Below are 7,353 nucleotides of genomic sequence, written 5' to 3'. Positions count from 1 at the left end.
GAGAAGAGCCTTGCAATGCAACCACAACGGGAAGGACAGAGGTCTAATGGTCTCAACTCTGTTTCAAATGCTCACAGCAACCTTAGTGTTGTACAGTAAGGAGAAATGAAGACAACTAGTGGGGGTTCCTGCAGCAGCAGGCCAGAGCCTGTTGGCAATCTGACTGATCATCACTTTGGGTCATTATCTCAGCCCTTCGAGCCATGTCTGGGATTATCTCTGGGTTTAGGGAATCATTTTTTTTTAATCCTTTATCTTAAGGTGATTGTCACTAGGGCCTGTTGTGTCTGGTAACTAAGGTAACTGCAGGAAAGAAAGGCTTGGGAAAGCTCAAGAGGATAGATGGAACAAGACGGAACCAGAAACAAATTAAACAGTGACTATGCCCCACCTCAAACCATTGCATTTCTATGGCACAATTGTGAAATCTCAGGGACCTCACATGCAGAGCACGTGTTGCACAGTGCTTCTCCTATGATAAATATGTGTCAAGTAGTAAACACTCTGTTTCTTCTCTCATATTCTTCTTCTCCTTCTCCTTCTCCTTCTCCTTCTCCTTCTCCTTCTCCTTCTCCTTCTCCTTCTCCTTCTCCTTCTCCTTCTCCTTCTTCTTCTTCTTCTTCTTCTTCTTCTTCTTCTTCTTCTTCTTCTTCTTCTTCTTCTTCTTCTTCTTCTTCTTCTCTCTCTCTCTCTCTCTCTCTCTCTCTCTCTCTCTCTCTCTCTCTGGTTTCTCTGTGTCTGACTGTTCTGGAACTCATTATGTAGACCAGGCTAGGCACAAATCCACAGAGGTTCTCCTGCCTCTGCCTCCCAAGTGCTGGGATTAAGGCATAGGGTACTACAACTGGCTGGGTCCTTTCTTGAGTGGCTTCTTATAGGCCTAGGAAATCAGTGGAACTTCCCTAATGCAACATATGTTTGAAAAATAAGGGGAGATTTTTATTTCTATCCTTAAACATTTTATTTCATTCTATTTTTTTTCTTTTCTTTTTTTTTTTTTTTTTTTTTCGGAGCTGGGGACCGAACCCAGGGCCTTGCGCTTGCTAGGCAAGTGCTCTACCGCTGAGCTAAATCCCCAACCCTATTTCATTCTACTTTAAGATAGGATCTTATTTGACAAGCTGGCCTGGAATTTACAGTAATCCTCCTGCCTCAGCCTAAGGGCTAGGATTATAGATGTCAGTCACTGCTTGTAGCAATATCCTTAGACCTTTGTAGGATGATTACTTCTTGTTCTCAGGGTTTTAAATTAATAGAAAAAGTTGATCTATATTTAGTAAACATTCTCTATTTACTTATTTGAGACAGGCTGGCCATAGCAGAAGGTGACCTTGAACTTCTGATCCTTCTGCAGCTGCCTCCCAGTGGTAAGAGTACCCAAGCCACCACACATAATTTTATTTGGTGCTGGGTATCAAACTATATTTTATATTCAGTTTCTAGTGGTTCTAAGGATTGAGCCCAGGTACCTTACGGAAACACCCCATCACTGGGTGACACTGCCTGTACTAATGTCATCTCTCTAAAATTAGGAGATGTAGGCCTGGTGTAGTGGCACACACTAATCCCAGAAGCAGAGGCAGGCAGATCTCTGTGATTCAAGGCCAGTCTGGTCTACCTGGAAGGTCCCAGGATATCCAAGGCTACACGCAGAGATCTTGTCTAAAACAAACCAACAAACAGATGGAATTAGGCAGTTTAGAACTCCAGTTATAGACCAGTTAGTACAGCATTATAACAACAAAACAAACAAAATAAGAAACAAAAGAACTCCTAGATAACTTAAACACATGGATTAAAGCACTTACACAAGCGAAGAATGGGGCCTGGATCAGTGTCTCCTCCAGGTGTCTGATAAACTCATTGCTTGAACGTGCGAATCACAACCTTCAAGGAAAGATTAAAAGATGATTATAGATATCATTATTGCTTTTGTAATCTCTGTTGTTTTCATAAACAAAGCTTTATATGCAAGGTCAGGTAAAGTCCAAAGTGAGGGAGCTGCCTTCTCAGACTGACCTATGATCACATCTGAAACAGGATTTATACACAGGGCAAGTCCAAGGACTGAAGCGGGAAAAGAAACCATGAAATGTCAACCAAAAGGCCAGAGCTGTCAAAATAACCATGACTTCATTGCTTGCTTTTTGATTGTACTTTGTTTGTTCTATTTTGAAAACTGAGGATCATTGGTTAAAAGGGGCCAGGCTATTGGTTAAAAGATGGCTCACCAGTTAGGAGCAAGTTCTGCTCTCCCAGAGAACCTGAGTTTGGTTCCCAGTCTACATGCTTGTAACTTCAGTTATAGGGGACCCAACACCCTTTTCTAGTCTTGGAGCAGAAGTAGCAGATATGCAAGGTACACATGCACATGAACACGTGCGTGTACACACACACACACACACACACACACACACACACACACACACACACACACACACACACGAGAAGCCAGTAACCTGAGGATCAGAAGTACAAGATAATCCTTGATATACAGTGAATTAAGAACGTCAGCCTAAGATGCACAAAACTGTCTCAAAGGAAGAAAAAAATGATGCGGGGAGAAAAAATTAAATCATCCAACAAGTTATAAGTTATAATTTTTTTTTTGGTTCTTTTTTTCAGAGCTGGGGACCGAACCCAGGGCCTTGCGCTTCCTAGGTAAGCGCTCTACCACTGAGCTAAATCCCCAGCCCTTATAAGTTATAATTTTAAAGTAGATAACAGGAAATAGTGTATTGTTCTAAAATAAGAACCTTGGATAGTATAAATATTATAAAGTCTATTTAAAAATGTACACTTTGCCTTTCTGGCGTGACGACCTCCCCATGAGAACACGCCTCTCACAAAGGATCTCCTTCATCCCTCTCCAGAGGAGGAGAAGAGGAAACACAGGAGGAAGTGCCTCGTGCAGAGCCCCAGTTCCTACTTTATGGATGTGCAATGCCCAGGATGCTATAAAATCACCACGGTCTTTAGCTGTGCACAAACGGTAGTCTCGTGTGTTGGCTGCTCCACTGTACTCTGTCAGTAGGAAGGAAGGAAGGAAGGAAGGAAGGAAGGAAGGAAGGAAGGAAGGAAGGAAGAAGCAGCACTGAAAGCTCCTGATTCAAGATGAGTGGGAACCTTCCCAATAAACACATTTTGGATTAAAATGTACACTTCATGCTCTTGCAGACTACCAGAGTTTAATTTCCATCACATCTGACAGTTCACAGCAGCCTATAAATGCCGGTTCCAGGGATTCTGACACCCTCTTCTGGTTACCAGAGGTACTGTTCTCTTGGGCACATAACAACACACACACACACACACACACACACACACGCACACGCACACGCACACGCACACGCACACACACACATGCAAGCACTACCCACAACATAAGCAAACGCATAAGCAAACACACACCACACCACACACAAACACAACACACACACTACATACACACCACATACACACTACACATACACACCACACATCACACATACACCCATTTTATACATATACACCACTCTTTCTCTCTTTCTCTGTCATAATTGTTTTTTTAAAGATTTATTTATTTATTATATATAAGTACACTGTAGCTGTCTTCAGACTCACCAGAAGAGGGCATCAGATCCCATTACAGATGGTTGTGAGCTACCATGTGCTTGCTGGGATTTGAACCCATGACCTCCAGAAGAGAAGTCAGTGCTCTTAACCACTGAACCATCTATCTCTTTAGTCCTCTCTCTCTCTCTCTATACACACACACACACACACACACACACACACACACACACACACACACACACATATATGTCTGAATGTATATTAGGGTTTCTATTGCTGTGAGAAAACACCATGACCAAAAAGCAAGTTGAGGAGGGTTTACTCAGTTTTTGCTTCCCCATCACTGTTCATGATCAAAGGAAGTCAGGACAGGGACCTGGATCCAGGAGCTGATCAGAGGCCATGGAGGGCTGCTGCTCATTGGCTTGCTTAACACAACTTGCTCAACCTGCTTTTTTAAAATTAGTTATTCTATTTGTTTATATCTCAAATGATATTCCCCTTCCCGGTTACCCAGTCACACCCCCCCATTCCATTTACTTTCTCCTCCCTCCTCTTTCCCTCTATGAGGGTGCTCCCCCACCCACACACCCACTCCTGCCCCACTGCTCCAGTATCCCCCTACACTGGGGCACCAAACCTCCACAGGATCGAAGGCATCCCCTCCCACTGATGTCAGACAAGGCCACCCTCTGTTACATATGTATCCGGAACCAAGGATCCCTCCTTGTACACTCCCTGGTTGGTGGTCTAGCCTCGGAACACTGGATGGTCTAGCCAGCTGACATTTTTCTTCCTATGGGGTTACAATCCCCCTCCACTCCTCCAGTCCTTCTGTCAGCTCCCCCACCGTGGTCCCTAAGCTCAGTCCGATGTTTGGCTGCAAGCATCCACATCTGCATTGGTCAGGTTCTGGCAGGATCTCCCAGGGAACAGCCACACCACAACCTACTTTTTTTTTTTTATAGGCCCACGGATAGCTCTACTCATATCAATACCTGTCGTAGTCAGCATCCCCTTTCTGTGAGGAGACACCATGACCATTGCAACTCCGTAATAAAAAGCATTAGATTGGGGCTGGCTTACAGTTTCAGAGCTCCAGTCCCTTGGCAGCATGTCAGGAAGCATGGCAGCACACAGGCAGACATGGTGTTGGAGGGTCTCAGGATTCTACATCTGGATCTACAGGCAGAGGAAAGAAAGAGACATATTTGAGCACTTGAACCCCCAAAGCCCACCCCAGCGATATACTTGATATACTTCTTCAAACAAAGCCACACCTCCTAATCCCTGCCAAGTAGCACCACTCCTTAAATGACCAAGCATTCAAGCAGATGAGCCTATGGGGGCCACTCCTATTCAAACCACCCCAATAACTATTGAAGAAAATGCCTTACAGCTGACGCATTTTATTAATTCTTGTTATAGAGGCATTTTCTTAATTAAGGTCCCCTTCTCTCAGATGACTTTAGCTCGTGTCAAGTTGATATAAAACTACCCAGCACAAATACCACATACACCACCCATCTTGTGTACCGCCTCACACATATGCACACCACGCAGAATCCCACCACGACACATGCACACACACACTCAATGTCACACACCCCTCACACATACACACACCACACAAACAAATATAAATTAAACCCAACAAATGCATAAAATGATTTTTATAAGTACAAGCATCCTCTATTCAGAGTTGAAAAGTATACTATGTTTTATACATTATTGCAAACATTCACTGGCACAAAACACCTTGCAGTGGGGAGAAGGCATGGAAAGTTGATTTTCAAGCTCATTTCTATGAAGTGCTGTTATAGTGCTGACTTTGCAAATTCACAATTTCAAACTGCGTTTTCTTTTTCTAAAAAAAAAATTACTCAAGGTTTCTGAGGCTGAAGTGGTTGCTTCAGAGAAGGGGGGAAGGGGTGGACATGTCAAGGAATTTCTCTTTCTCTTTCAGTGCCCACACACTTCAGGGCATCTGCCTGCCTCTATCTGGAATAAAAAAAATGGCTCTTCACCATTCTGGATGGCTCTCTTAGCAAAGTTGCCTATCTGGTGATCATGGTTAACCAACATAGCTCTTGCATGGCATTTGGATATACTGAATGATTAGCAAAATGATTGTGTTTTGCCTTTGTGGATTGCATTCATTGCTCGGGTTGAACAGGAAGTTGCGTGTGTATTTGTCGGTCCCTGTCTTCTGTTGGCTTCATCCTGAGAATAATCTCTCCACAGAATACTGGGGCAAATTCATTGTCTTCTGCACAGGGCCTTTGATGAAGCTCCCCCAGCATGCCACATTAGATGGTGCCGGCAGTAAGTGCCTTTAGAGCCCCACTGAATACCATAGGACACATTTTTGCTCTCCTGATGGCTGTTAGCTGGATATGTGAAGGGGAGGCCAGAGTCACACTCTGGGACAACCAGGTGACACAGACGCAGCTTGGTGTCTCACTATGCTTAGCACAGACCTCCAGGAAAGCCATTGTGACCTCTCTTCAGTTGTGTGTTTCTGCAGTGTGTAGCCCTCAGAGGAGGGTCTACATCCTCAGTGAAGGGATGAGCTATGATGCTGGATGTTGACCCTAAACTCACATGCCCATCTACATGGTTTGGTTCCAGTTAGCCTAACAGTTGCACGTGTGGCCTAAAGATTACCATTGTAATTACTGATGAGGACTCTATACACCGACACTTCAGCCCTACTCTACTCCACATTCTTTTTTTTTAAATTTGTTTTTTTTTAAGATTTTATTTTATTGTATGAGTACACTGTAGCTGCCTTCAGACACACCAGAAGAGGGCATCAGATCTCATTACAGATGGTTGTGAGCCACCATGTGGTTGCTGGGATTTGAACTCAGGACCTCAGGAAGAGCAGTCGGTGCTCTTAACCACTGACCCATCTCTCCAGCCCCCTTAATTTGTTTTTTAGATATATTTCTTTACTTACATTTCAAATGTTACTCCCCTTCCCGGTTTCCTGTCCACAAGCCCCAATTCCCTCCCCTCCCTTTCCCCCATACGGGTATTCCTCCTATACATTCCCCTTACTGCCCACCCCCATATTCCCCTGCACTGGGGGTCCAACCGTGGCAGGACCAAGGGTTTCCCCTTCCACTGGTGCCCCTACAAGGCTATTCTCTGCTACATATGCAGTTGAGCCCTGGGTAAGTCCATATATAGTCTTTCGGTAGTGGTTTAGTCCCTGGGAGCTCTGATTGGTTGGCATTGTTGTTTTTATCGGGTTGCAAGCTCCTTCAACTCTTTAAATACTTCCTCTGATTCCCCCCAAGGGGGTCCTATTCTCAGTTCGGTGGTTTGCTGCTAGCATTGACCTCTGTATTGGACATGCTCTGGATGTGTCTCTCAGGAGAGATCTATATCCAGTCCCTTTCTGCATGCGTTTTTTAGCTTCATCAATCTTATCTAGTTTTTGTGGCTGTATATATATGGGCCACATGTGGGGCAGGCTCTGAATGGCCATTCCTTGAGTCGCTGCTCTAAACTTTGCTTCGATATCCCCTCCTATGGATATTTTTTCCCCTTTAAAGAAGGAGTGGGAGCATCCACATTTTGGTCATCCTTCTTCTTGAGCTTCCTGTGGTCTGTGGATTGCATCTTGGGTAATTTGAGATTTTTGGCTAATATCCACCTATCAATGAGTGCATACCAAGGGTGTTTTTCTGTGATTGAGTTACCTCACTCAGGATGATATTTTCTATTTGCCAATGAATTTCATGAAGTCATTGTTTTTGATAGCTGAGTAATACTCCATTGTGTAGATGT

This window comes from Rattus norvegicus, chromosome 18 (assembly GCF_036323735.1).
Source record: "Rattus norvegicus strain BN/NHsdMcwi chromosome 18, GRCr8, whole genome shotgun sequence".
NCBI lineage: Eukaryota > Metazoa > Chordata > Mammalia > Rodentia > Muridae > Rattus > Rattus norvegicus.
Note: the sequence above shows the minus strand (reverse complement) of the source record.